Below are 14,782 nucleotides of genomic sequence, written 5' to 3'. Positions count from 1 at the left end.
AGTACGAAAGTATTTTAGAAGTACTCCCAATATAACAACTTGCTTCATGCTTCCAGCTTGCACCCCAGCCATACCATCCGCAACATCCCAAGATCCCAATTTTTACATATGAAGAGAATTAGTTCCACTCAGAATGAATATGACTCTTCTCAACAGGATCTCTGTAACATATTCCGGGTTAGGGGATACAGGGACTTTGGCATCATTTTTGCCAGTAATTGGGCCAATACTCATGACAGGATGTCATTATTGTAATATAAGGTCAAAACTTGGGAGACCACTACTGATACCATCAGGTTTGTCACAACATTTTGGAGGAACACTAATGTTATTAAAGAAACTATTTATAAACATTGGAACATCCTCATGGCTAATGACAGTTTCTGCCAGGTTTTGGGGACGAGATGTCAATTTTCATTTAGGAAAGGCAAAACCTTGGGTTCCCATTTCTCTCATTTCAAGCATACCAGCAGTGAGGGGTGCTATATACCAACAACTTACTTTGTCGGGTGATACTCTTTTTGGTGCTTTCCCTTGTGGACACTGCTCTTCATGCCGAAATGTTAGCAAATGCAAACAATTTTCTAGCAAAAACACCAGTAAGGTGTATGATATAAAATTCTGTGGGAATTGTGGAACTGATTAGATTGTTTATCTGGCCACTTGTAAATGTTCGGCCTTTTATGTTGGCCAGACCTCTCGTCCACTGAGACTACATATGTCAGAACATCGGAGTAACATACTAACAAACGAGAAACTAATGCTCTTTACAGACACTGCTTGATACATAACAGTGCAGATTTTAATTTTTTAATAATTGACAGAATTGCTGGTAATAGAAACAATATGCAGGGTTGGCATAGTATTTTAAATAAGAAAGAAAAATATTGGATTATTAAGCTGGGGGGACTTTTCCCACCAGGATTAAATGATCATTTGTAGCAATATATTGCCATTTCTGTATGCTATTTTATAATCTATGTCCTATCTGCATGTTTATTACTTGACTGAAGGAAGTGATGCTGATGGGGGGGGGGGGGCTGTTTTTTTCATTGGTGGATGGATTTATTTATGGAGGGATGATATTATCTGCTTAATGGTATTCCACTGATGAAGGCAGTCATGCCGAAACCAGTATTGAGGATTAAACTTTGAATTACCTACCATATGGCTGTATTTTGAGTCTTTTTTGCCATTTACACCTCAATGCTGGCCATTTGTGTTTTGTTCCAGATTTGGTTTGGCCCTGCATTTGCCGTACATGCAGAGCTCTTTCACTACAGCATTCGTAACTCTAACCCCATTGTCTTTACATAAAAGTTGAAGTGTTGTATTTTCATCTTTAGTAATATTGAAAGAGGGGCTAAGGTCCTTTGAAACCTGTTTGTAAATATCCTCAGTCTCATATTTTCCAAATACCTGCAAAATTGGGTGGAGGGGTGGGTTAAAAGTGGTTTTTCTTTTAAGCTCACCATCCCTGCTTCTTATATTATTTCTAACCCCGTTATCCTTAAAGAATATATTCAAATTAACTTTTCTTAGAAATAGTTTAAGTTCAAGAAGAGTTTGTGCTACATCGGCCTTAAAACTGGGCACTAATTTTAACCCTTTCAAAAACAAAGTAAAATGTTCTTTCACTAACTCTCTATCAGTGTAGTTATAAATCTTAAAATCCCTAAATTGCCCCACTATACCATTCTTGTTATATTTTATACATTCCTCTTCCTCATCACCCCTGCTTGGAGTTCCATGTACCCCTGGGCTTGGTACCCCTGTCCTGAGTCCAGATTGGTTCTCGTCTTGTTTGCTAGCCTCTCAGAACGTCTCAGTGGAAAAAAATCTGTGTTGGGGGCAGAAAATGAGCCCAGTTCCTCCAACCTTCCCCTCTTATTTTGTCCATAATTTGGTTCATATCTAGGGGGTGAAAGGGACATGTGGAGATCCACATTCCTCCCTCTTCCCCTCCCTTCTCCCTGCTTAGTATGTCCTAGTGGGTTGGGACCAGGGTATGCTCTTCCCTCATCATATTGCAACCTGTCCCTTGCCATTTTCTTTTGCTTCCTAAGGAATATATTCTGACATTTTTTCTCTACATTAGTTAAAATACTGTGATACAACTGTTCATATTCAGGGGAAAATAAATCTTTCAATATGTCACTATTTAATATTCCCACCTCTTCTTTCAGCTGGTTAATCATATTTTCATTGAATTTAAGAATCATTTTCATTAACTCAGATCCACATTTGTGAAAGAAATCCCCAAATTCCCTAATAATATCAGTATTGTACACAATCCCAAAAGGATACTTAAAAAATCTTAACATCTGTGGAACAATTTTCATTTTCAAACATCCCTTAATGAAACTTTGATCAATTTGCAAACTTTTATATTTAAACAACTTTTATTAATCCTGTGGTTGTTAACTGTGTTTGTAAATTACATAAGTGCAGTGACAGTGCTGTGATGTGGGAAGAAGCCGTGTTTCGTATTGGTTTACAATTTGTTTGCAGCTAGGTGATCCATGATTTGCTTATGAACAATGTTTTTCCACTATTTTAGATAGTGGTGATAGAATTGCGACAGAGCAGTAGTTAGTCAATTCAGTAGAATTGTCGCCTTTGTGGACTGGAGTAATGTATAAAGTTTTCCAGATATTGGGAAAATATTGTTCTGATATAGATCTATTTATTAGAAAGGAGACATGATATGCAATTACTTCAGCAGATAGTTTTAGGAACTCAGGTGGTAGGTAGTCAGCAACTAGAGAAGTGGGCTTTAGTTTCCTAAGAATATTTCTAACAGTATTTATTGAGGCCGGTTGAAGGGAGAAGCTGGAATAGTTTTGTTGGGGTGTAAATGTTTTTGAGGTGTCAGTAGGGGGTTGGCAGTTAGAAAGATGTAGATTAGTTTTTGTGAAGTAGGTGTTAAACTATGTGACTATATAGTTAGAGCTGTTTTTTTTTTGTAGTGGGAGGAGGTATACCAGCTTTTCCAGGTCGGAGCATGTTGTTAATTGCAGTCCAGAATTTTTGGGAGTTATTGTGGTGTTTAGTTTGTATTTCAGAGTAATAGTCTATTTTATCCTGTTTTATTTGCTTTTTAGCTTTGTTTCTTAGTTCACAGTAAGATCGTCTTGTAACTTGGAATTCTGTTTGTTGCCATTGTACCAATGCTTTATCTCTTGCTTTTAGCAGTGACCTGGTTTCTTTCCTTAACCATGGGGCAAAGTTTGATTTAACTGTAATGGTCCTGGGTGGGGCTTGCTCACCTAGGATAGACAGGAAGGTATCAGTGAAGTAATTAGTGGCATCATCTAGGAGTAGTACTATAAGAGGGGACCAGTTGCAGTGTTTAAGGATATAGAGGAATTGATCGAAGTTCATGTTTTTTTTGTTTCTTATCTGCTGATATAGTGTTAGTTTGGTGGGGTTAAGCCGTTGTCTTAGTAGGTAGGTTGAGAGATGGTAACTAAGACTGTATGGGAGACAGCCTGAGTGCGGTCAGTGGCCAGGTCTATTTGTGAGTATCCAGTCTAGAATGGAGTGTTGTTTGATGTTTTGTGTATCCTTGTTGGAGTTTGGATGAGGTGGATAAATCCAGGAAGGTTTATATAACTAGTGGGGTTTTGGGCATTGCTGCTTGTCTAATCAATGTTAAGATCTCCTAATATAATTGTTTCCTGGGGTAGTGTATTAGAAATGCAGTCTAGGATATTTTCCAAGGTAGTTATATTGTCTTCTGGGGGAATATAGATGCCAATTATGTTAATCTGTTTTTTTAGAATTTATGGTGTTTGCAACATAGAGTTTCAGCTTTACTGAAGTTAGGGGTCACTAGATCAATGGCTGTTAGAGAAAAATGAGTTTTATAGAATATTGCTATGCCTCCACCATTCTTTGCCATTCTATCCTGTTGAACAATGCTTTATTTGGGAGATAGAATTTCATTATTTATGATATGGGGTTTCAACGAGATTTCTGCAACCACTAAGATATCAGGTGTATATAGAGAGATGTTAGCATGCAGGTCCTGTATTTTATTGGTGATACTTCTAATGTTCAGATGTAAGAGAAGTATATCTACTTTATTTCTTTGGGGAATGGTTGTTGGTTGTGTGTGGTTTCTGGTACAGTATGTGTTTGAGTTAGATTTCTGGTGGGGCCTGGTTTGGGTGTATATCGCCACGTAGTGTTAGATTATTTACTATGTTTGCTACATTCTTTGTGAAAGCTAGTATGTGTTTATTACATTTTAGAGATGGTTTTGTGATGTTGGGGTGTTGAATTATGGAGTGGTGCATGTAATATATGGTTGTAGTATTGATGAATGAGGAAGAAATGTTAATGCATTCTAGTTTAGGTGCACAAGGGCTGGAGGTGAGATAGTCTGAGTATGGTGGATGTATTATTGTTTGGAAAGAAGTGATGTGAGCAAGGAAAATTAAGATTATTAGAAGTAACTTGACTACCAGTTAGCCTCTTGTTGTATATTTGAACTTGAGTGAGAGTGGTGTTTGAGTTTGTGTTTACTTGTTGTTTGGATGGTTGTGGAGATTTAGGATGGGGGCAGAGTAATGGGATACGTATGGCTGTGTCTTAATATGTACTGAGTGGTGATTGGGTAATTGTTGAGGGCGGGTGTAGCCAGTGAAGTATAAACTCAGGAAAGAGGAGGTGGTTCGGAATTGGGGTAGGGTAGGGAAATGGAGCATGTTGAACCACTATTTGGAGTAAAGGCAGAAAGAACAATCAGTTTTCTTTATGAAAGCAGGTTAGAAAAGGATTATGTCAGTTAAATGTAGCCCACTATCTGTATATCCCGTATAACACAGAAATAATGCAGGGGGTTGTATAGTCTGCTAGCTGTGATTAGATCATCTACTTGGAAATGTTTGTAATCTAAGTAGAGATACCAGTTAAAGGGAGAGAAATAAGGGTAACAGATTACTGTTTTGCAGGGGAAAATTTATAGCAGAGCAAATTCAACAGTGTTAGATTCAAATTGGGGGGTATGGGTCCAGCAGTGTGCACATTTAATAGTGGCTAACAAAGTATAAGATCAATACATTTTAAGCATACACTTTAGCTAGCTTCTATTTAATACTTTGTACTACAGTTAGTTATTGCCGGATACAGCAAACATTGGCACTTGGGGCCGTGAAAGTGAGGCTGTTTCAGCTGGATGAATATTATCTGGGAGAATACTGTTATGGGCTATAATAGAAACTTTAGCTTCTATTTAATACTTTGTACTGCATTTAGTTCTTGCCAGATGCAGCAAACATTGGTTCTTGGGGCCGTGAAAGCGAGGCTGTTTCAGCTGGATGAATATTATCTGGGAGAATATTGTTCTGGGCTATAATGGAAACTTTAGCTTCTATCTAATACTTTGTACTGCAGTTAGTTCTTGGCAGATGCAGCAAACATTGGCTCTTGGGGCCATGAAACTGCGGCTGTTTCAGCTGGATGAATATTATCTGGGAGAATATTGTTCTGGGCTATAATAGAAACTTTAGCTTGTATTGTATACTTTGTACTGCAAGTACTTCTTGCCATACGCAGCAAACATCAGCTCTTGGGGACGTGAAAGTGAGGCTGTTTCAGCTGGATGAATATTATCTGGGAGAATAATGTTCTGAGCTATAATAGAAATTTTAGCATCTATTTAATACTTTGTACTGCAGCTAGTTCTTGCCAGACGCAGCAAACATTGGCTCTTGGGGCCATGAAAGTGAGGTTGTTTCAGATGGATAAATATTATTTGGGAGAATATTGTTCTGGTCTCTAATATAACTCTCTTCCTCTGCTGATCTTCAAGCCTGTGCATCTGCTTGAGGCACATGGCTCTTTTCTGACTGTGATGCTCCTCACATTTAGAGGCATGCACACATTTAATACATTCCTGGTACAACACTGTTGATTTCTTATTTTATTATCAATTTATAACTTAGAGAGGGACCAGATTACAGAGGAATAGAAAAGGAAACTAGAAACAAATTACTGTAGATCATAATGAGGTGCACACAGAAATTTCAATTTAGTAAGTGTTATTTTAGGTTTTCTATCAAAATATAGAAAATTAAAGTAATTTTCCATATTTTGATCAAATCAGTTTGCCGAAATTGGTAATAACAAACTACCAAAATGCTGGAAATGGTTACATGGAGTTGACATTTGAACACTGAAGTTCCTATATTGAAAGTCCATGTTACCAGTAACATTTTGTAGGGAGGCAAACCCTCCTTCACCCTCTGCATATAATATATTCCACTCTGAGATCGCATTTAAGTGAGGAAAAGGGTACATTTGTTGATCCCCACTGTAGTGTGATCTGTTAACAGAATGTCGATTCCACTTTAGCAAATGCACTCTACCATTCTCTAATATGGATTTGAGCATTTTCCAGATCGGCATTGCGAAAACTTGAAGACAGCTTTTCAGTCTTCTCAGATTTTCGTAAGGGCTGATCTAAATTTTGATAGTAAACCATTATTTTATTTTGCATTTAAAGAAGTAGAAGAGATATGATGGGGGCACTGTAGCCTTGGAATGTGATATCTGTGTTCAAAATGATAAGAGTATTTCCACATGCCATAAAGTAGGAATTTTTTGCATGACAGTCCAGTGATAATGCTATTTGGATATTTGGATACTCCTGCTTTCATCACACAAACCAATACTGTACCACTAGATAATGCATGACATGGATTTTCATGTGTGGTGCTTGCAACCCTGACACAGTGGCATAAAGGTATAAAGTTCTGATTTCAGCTACAGTGACCTGAATTCAGTTAGGGGCTTAAACACTAGAAGAGCTGGATGGGAGATTGTCAGAGTTGTTTATGTCAGTTTGCTCATCCCAAGAGGTGGCACAGAGGAGAATTAGATGTTCAGCCAAACCACCGCTGTTTGTCCTTGGCGGAGACTGAGGTGATATGGGGTGGGTGTTATCTACAAATGGGCCAGGGTAATGGCTTAGTCACATAAGGAAGCATGGACAATATACATAATTGCCAATTGCATGCAAAACCCTTGGACAATATATTCATATGCAGAGGAAGGGGTTTGACCACAATGGAAAAAACACTCCCCAATAGCCTTATGATGCTGCCCCAGGATGCCCCAATCTCCTCATTAGCCTTGATTGTGGTTGGAGTAAGTCCAGTGGAGGACAGATGGGTTTGGTAGATCTGGTGAATAAGATAAGGCAAAAAAGTGATGCTTCCTAGAAAGATCACTGCTGTGGAACTTTATTAAAAAAAATGTGTCTAGTTTCCTGGTCTGATCTTTTCAGCATTTGGACTTCTGTAGTGGTGCTCAGATGCTTTTCCTGGTTATACTAGACAGCCTACCATGTGTTCTATTCATCACTGATTATGTTATGTTAATGTCATTTGCTTTACTCAGCAATGATTCTGTTGTGTGAACACTGTGTGCTTTTCTCAGCAGTGATTCTATTATTTGAGCGTTTAGTGTTATGGTGAGTATAAGTACAGAACTGTGTTGTACTACGTATCTCATGCCTTCTGTTGCACATTCCCTGAAATGTATGTGGTGTTGCATTCTAGGTGTAAATCTTTGATGCCTGACATTGAAAAATCAAAGCTCAAGAAAACCTGAAAAAAGACTGAAGTGATATTAGTAAGTGTTCTGTACATTTGGAATTGCTGAAGGAACTGGTCTATATGAAATGCATCACAATTATCTCTGTGGATTAGAGCATTCAACAACTTTGTAAGTCCATTGTTTTTATATTTTATAACTGAAAGCAAGCATATAAATACTGGGAAAAGTCGGTTACTAGTACACTGTCTCCTGTCTTGGTGTGAGCGCTGAGAGAAGTTTTATTTATATGTTAATGAGTATTAATGACTATTTAAGCTACAGGGTTCTCAAAGGGTATTTGAAAATATAAAGAGATGTCTCAGGATAGGCAGACAAATTTCATGAAAGAATTAAGGAATGAACATTGGCAGACTAAACATTTTGGTAAGCCATTTTTACAGTTAATTGCACTGAAAAGTAGTCAAGTAGAATATAAAGGGCAACTGGAGCTGTATGTTAAGTACTGGTTTTGGATTTATTTAGGTCCTATGTAAGCTACCTCTAGTAGAGCTAGTAAGTTTAGAATCTTTATTTGCATAAATATTTCTACACACACACACACACACACACACACACACACACACACACACACACACACACACACACTATGCCCACATCTATCTGTCTGTCTATCTGTCTATCTACTTATCTATCTATCTCTCTGTCTGTCTAAAAGATCTATATGTTTATGACATTTTCTCTAATTGCATTTTCATGGTCTCATAAATCACTGAAAAAATTCACATACAGCAAATATTCATTCAAAAGGTTTTTTTTAGATGAAAGCCCCCCACTGCACCACAGCCCCTACCCCACCATACTTAAATATACTAACTCCATGCTTGATAACTGAGGAGAAAACAGAAAAAAATTCACACTATGCCCACATCTATCGATCTGTTTTTCTATCTATCTATCTATCTATCTATCTATCTATCTATCTATCTATCTATCTATCTATCTCTGTCTGTATAAAAGATCTATGAATGTAAGATATTTCATCTAATTGCATTTTCATGTTCTGACAAATCACTGCAAACAATTAAAATAAAATTCACATACAGCAAATGTTGTTGTTGTGTCTTTCGACTTTTCCTGGTTAGGGGTCGCCACAGCGGAACTCCAGTCCGCTAATGATTGGCAGTAGATTTTTACGTGCCGGGCCTGACGCACAACCTTCAACGAAGGAACGCCCATTCATGCATGTCGTCACACAGAAGACGCTCTTACTGTGAGGCAAAAAAAAAAAAAAAAAAAACATACAGCAAATACTCATTTAAATGTTTTTTTTTTTTTTTTTGGTAAAGTGAACTCCCTCCCCCCGCCCACTGCTCAATAGCCTCCCCCACCTTACTCAAATATACTAAATATACTAACTGCATTTTTGATAACTGAGGAGAAAATGAGAAAAAAAATCTTCTGGTGCACAAACATAAACTTCTACAGATGGGATACAACATAAGGGATGGTATAGGCAAGGTGCACTTAATGTTTTAGACTAAGTTACATTGCAATTCCTACAATCATAAGATTCTAAACCATACTAGCATTGATTGTCTATAGCCTTATTTATGAAATGTGATGCAATCAAATGTGTTTTAGATAAAATGTATTTTCAATGCATTTTTTCGGTGATTTGTGATTAGTTGAAAAAGCAATTAGATTAAATTTTATATATGTTTGTATATGTATGTAGATATATACACACACACACACACACACACACACACACGCACACACACACACACACGCACGCACACACGCACACACGCACACACGCACACACGTACAGATGTATCTAATGTGTGTTTTTGCAAAGCTGGAGTTTGTGGTACTTGCATGTATAACTGAGACGTGTGGAACTGGATGTTTAAGAAAATTCAGACCTATTTTCAGTTCTGTGACTGGCAGGACTGAACTTTGCACTTAGTGTTTTTGCTAGTAATAAGTAACTCTGGCATATGGTTGAAACATAAAAGCTCATTATTATGATTCATATTCTTACTGGCAAAGAAAGTTGTAACTACAAAATCGAAATCAAGTGAACTAGCAATAAATAGAGTTTGCTGTGGAAATTGGATATTAAAGAAGCCATCAGGGTAAGAGATAACATCAAAACAGGAATATTTAAAACAAATGTTTCCCATAAAAGATCTGGAATGAGGAAGTCTATGGAACAATTAGATGAGTTACTTGTTTTGAGCTAGAGGGACTTCCAAACATCAAACTACTGTTAAATCATTTATGTAATAAGATATAGCAGATGTCCTCTAAGACTTGAAAGCCCCGTAAATGTTATACTAGTCTTACCTGGGGCTTATACCAGTATATATAAAAGCAAAATGCTAATTTCTAGTTATTTTTTTAAACTCTTGGAAGTGTTTTATTTTTCACTGTTTTACTTAAGTGCTATAACCGGCATATGTTTGAAGCTAATAAATTAGTGGTATTAAAAAAAGAAAATATGCGGGAAAAAAACATGAATTAATCTTATAAATGCATGGTTTCTAACAGTTAACTGTAATATTAGATGAAATGAGATTTTTACAAGAAAACACCACAGAGTTTATCACACCTTCCTTTCTTCATGACCAGCTTTTTTCCCATATAAAAGTTTTTCACACAGGTAAAACATTGATTGTCAACCTCCCAGTATGGCAGTTTTATTTTAATCATTACATATGTTTTGTCCACATGTCATTTGATATTACTGACACAACAGAAGGATAGTGTGAGCCACAGTGCAGTCAAAGGTGACACATTGGCATTCATGGACAGAATTCTTAATGAGATGCAGACATGATGAGCATGTATTCTGAACTTCTTAGGGGCTGGTTATGGAGGGAGGAGGAAAATACTCATTCCTGACTACTTTGGGGGTACTGTCTCTTAGGCATTATAATTGGGGGGACTCAGTTAGTAACAACTGACTACACAAAAATAAATAAAAAAAAATGTTTTAGGGATCAGGGGATCCAGTGAGTATCAACTGGAACACGTGGTAGTCAAAATAAAACACTCATTGAGAGGTTGAAAACTGCTGGAAGGAAAGTCCTGAAATGAATTGTGTCGGGTTGCTTATCAGGCTGTTGTGGAACCATAAAAGATGCTGGATATCTCTTATTTGGTGAAATGGAGAGGTTTTATGTGTTACACACTGTCATGACAGGCTCACATGTGATATGCTGCCCATGCCACAAGCATGAACATATTATATGCAACTCTGTCCTACCTGCAAGCCCTGAAAAGAAAAGCTAAAGGCATGGTCGTCCTCTAAAGAATGTTTGGCTAAAACATTAATATTCTACTGTGCAGTTAAATCTGTTAATTATGATGGAAGGCCAGAGCAGTTTTATCCTATCAACAGGTTTGAAGTTAGTGTACAGGATTAAGGCTAGGAGCTGCTAACAAGCTGCGTTACGTGGTCCAGGGTTGAATTCTCTCAACCTCCCCTGCTGCTTGTGTGACACTGTAAGCAGGTCACTTAACCAGAAAAGTTTGCCAAGCTGAGTCTGAAGAAACGTCCATGCAGAGCACCGCTCTACCCCAGTTAACACATGCAAAAATTAGCAGGCTTAACTGACCTGATATACTGTAAAAAGTTGAAAGAATTGGGGCAATCTGCTGAAATGAAACTCTATTTCTTGATAGCCAATTACATTGCTGAGTTTGACCAGTTTTCCAGCAATGTTATGTTATTTTTCAGTAACAACCAGAAATGCATTTGAATTTTGTGGGGACAGATACAGAGTAAAATCCTAGAGATTTTCATTCCACTAAAGCCTCAGTGGCTTGTTTCATCTGTCAGCTACAAAGAGTGCAACACAGAAATTTGTTTGTTCTCCAAAACATTTTAACAAAAGTTGGCCTTTTGGTAAGGCAAAACTGCCAGTTTATAGACATAAAAATGATCAATGTTAACAGCCCTAATAATCTGGATTGCTGGATTAGAAGGTATAGCCAATAAATTTAAACATGCATAGTCGCTTAATGACAATCAGACAAACTCAGTTGACCGAACTTTAATATTGTAATGATGACAGATCTTTATAAAGAGAGTGAAATTAAATAGCAGATGTGGAAATCCTATCTCTGAATGCCTGCATTAATCCCCTGTTACTAGTTATGGAGTCAGAGGGTTGTTTACAGAGATAATCCTCAGTGTTAAATTGGTCATATAATTTAGTGTGTACAGGGTGACTCAGTGGTATGGTGGTGCTTCTTCACACCTCTGTGGTTTGCCCTCGCATAAGAATGTTGTGTGCATCGAGTCTATGCTCTTCCTGCATCCCCATGGATTTTCTCTGGATGCTTGATTGGCTGCAGCTAAACTTGCCTAGGTTTTACACTGTGCAACTTTACCTCACAGGTCTGTCATGTGGAAAAATGTTTTCATCAATGGGATAAATGAATTAAAAATATAATGGAAAAGGAAACCTTACAAAAATTGTTGGGCTTAATGCCGCGGTGGTGCAGCGGTAGCGTTCTCGCCGCACAGTAAAAGGTTCTCCCGTTCGATTCGCGGCTAGAGCGCCTTCTGTGTGAGTCTGCATGCTCTCACCGCGGGCGAGTGGCGTTTGAAAGATATGGTGAATGGGCGTGCCTTCGTTGAAGGTTGGGCGTCGAGCTGGCACCTCGGCACTGTAAAAATCTACTGCCAATCATTACCGGATCGGAGTTCCGCTGTGGCGACCCCTAACCGGGAAAAGCCGAAAGAAGAGCACCACATTTTGTTGGACTTAATGGAAAATTACTATACTAACAACACGAGCTTGCCAAGGCCTGAGTGCATATTGAAATTAATTTTCACTGCAATCTAATACCATTCCTTTATATACAGCAGTCTATTTTAAACAAATAGATGCTTGCTCTCTGACAGCTGGGCGGTAACGTGTCAGTTTTAAGTGAAAGTACAGCCCACTTGTTTGTTTTTTCCATTCAGCAGTAATTGAAAGGAAGGCACAGTGCTATATGGGATCCTACTTAATGTCAACTCTGTCATGGTATCAGGTAGCATACAATCAATCCTTTTTATAAGTAAACAATATTTAGTAGTTGAATAAGATGCTGCTCCTTTCTGAACTTGCAAGGTTAATTATCTATTTTACCAGCATTTTGTATTATGTTTGTTTACAAAACCTTGTTATTTTTAATTTAAACTTCAGCAGCATGCTTTGAACACAAACTGTTCTATTTGTGTAAATCTGTATAACAAAAGTTTATTCTAGAAATTATCTATCTAGCAATCTAAAACCTATATTTAATATAAATTTGTTCTGGACAAAATAGAGGTTGACATGCTTGTTGAGTCAGGCTAGGTTTTGAAAGGTCAATTAGCATATGGGAGAAGCTCTCACAGTAGCAGAGGTAATAATACTTCTTTGAGGTAGACTAAAGACACAAGTTCAGAATGCAGACGTTTGCAGTAATGCATCTTCTGCTAAGAACTCAGCCTCTATTTCAAAGCTTGTTTTTGCATGACAACTGGCCTCTCAGCTATTTGAATACAAAGATCATGCATCTTGTCTGAGTATCGTACTGTGTAGTGAACTATTTGGTCCTGCAACTGATACACACTGTCTTATGCCTCCATGTGTACTTTACCCCCATCTTTTGCTGTAAATCATTAAAATGATACATATTACCAAGTGCAGAAAATCTACTAAATAATTTGTCTGCTACCAGGGAGTAAGTGCCTTATGTCAGCAAGGAAAATATGCACAAAATAACAATTGTAGATGATGGTATATATGTTTCTACTCATGCTGTGTTAATGTTTGAAAAACAGACTACATCTTATGCACTTTCTTGTGCTTCTGTGAACACAACTGTTTATCTACACGATTTAACTTTTCCATTATTATGAGCTGAATTTTGAATATTGGAGTGACATGTATTACTTTCACATAGCAGTTCTTATTACGGGGATATTCAGGATCTCTGCTTGTTTACATTTTCTGTAGTGTATCCAGATCTCCACTGAAGATGGGGGTCTGTTTAATTAGATGTTGCAAGTTAATGCAACATACAAATAAACAAGCGAGTGAGTAAATAAATAAATAATGATAATGATGAATGTGGCGAAAAGAAACTGAAGGATGCCTGTGCAATGGTGCATCACCAAAAAATGCAAACTACGAGAAAAAAAAAACATACCAGACAATGTAAATCAGCTATAATAAGCATCATCTACTTGAAAGTGAGCAGTATGAGTCAGGTCTTGCCTCTGAAGATCTGCAAATATTTTGTTTATGGATGAGATCAGCAATGGTATTACATTATGATTGCATAACTATGTATTACATACTGACAGCAAAAATATATTAAAAATCCTTACTCTGTGTTTAGTTACTTTCTGTTAGTAGCTTCTTGCAGATGACTAAGGACTGTGAAAATAAGAGGATGGATATTTAACTTCTGATTCGGTAAAACAATAAATATACTTATAGTATTATTAAGAAAGAGAAGGACAGAGGCTGCATGATGTAGAAAAATAATTAACATGCAAAAGCAGACTTCCAGATTTTCAGCTTCTGAAGCCTTCTAGTACTGATCTCTATCCTGGTCTGACTGCAGGTGTCAGGTAAGAACCTGTTTCTACTCAGAGCAGGATTTTTAATATTCTAGTCTAAGAGTAACCTTATTTTCTAGCTTCAGATATTGTTTTACTCTTTGTCCCAAATCTCTAGAAGGAACCTATCTCTGCACGTAAACCATCTGACTTGAATTGTAACAATCTTATGTAACTGAAATAATATTATCCAAATACAATTTCTAATGCCACACAAGTAATTGCTTTATTGTCTATAATATCTAGACAGCAAACTTGTTCTTCCATTTTTTTAGGAATGCTTGTTATAAGAAATCTTGAACAACTTGTTTTTAAAATCAGTGAATGTTGCCACATAGTCATTTTTCTTTGTTTATTCTATGTAACTCTTGTTAAAATCAGTGAATGTTGCCACATAGTCATTTTTCTTTACTTATTCTATGTTAACTCTTGTTAAAATCAGTGAATGTTGCCACATAGTCATTTTTCTTTACTTATTCTATGTAACCCTTGTTAAAATCAGTGAATGTTGCCACATAGTCATTTTTCAGTACTTACATATTATCGCAACCACATGTCCCACCGGCTGTAATTCATAATGTAATTGCGGAGCAACTGTATGTCCAA

General features: G+C 37.2%; 1 protein-coding gene across 6 annotated transcripts in view; it reads left to right on the top strand.

The window, feature by feature from the left end:
• LOC122810242 (carbohydrate sulfotransferase 5-like) overlaps positions 1-14,782 on the top strand; it is a 439,379-nt gene that overhangs the window by 216,742 nt on the left and 207,855 nt on the right. For 4 of the 6 annotated variants that reach the window (XM_044081766.1, XM_044081763.1, XM_044081767.1 and 1 more), the window contains one exon: positions 7,569-7,734. The gene's annotated coding sequence lies outside the window, so the exon portion shown is untranslated. The remainder of the gene's footprint in view (positions 1-7,568; positions 7,735-14,782) is intronic. The other 2 variants (XM_044081764.1, XM_044081765.1) reach the window with 1 other exon arrangement.

The sequence above is a fragment of the Protopterus annectens genome, chromosome 8.part1 (assembly GCF_019279795.1).
Source record: "Protopterus annectens isolate FY-2018-M chromosome 8.part1, PAN1.0, whole genome shotgun sequence".
NCBI classification, from domain to species: Eukaryota; Metazoa; Chordata; order Ceratodontiformes; family Protopteridae; genus Protopterus; species Protopterus annectens.
The sequence above is the reverse complement of the archived record's forward strand: the minus strand, read 5'-3'. Positions and strand labels throughout refer to the sequence as shown.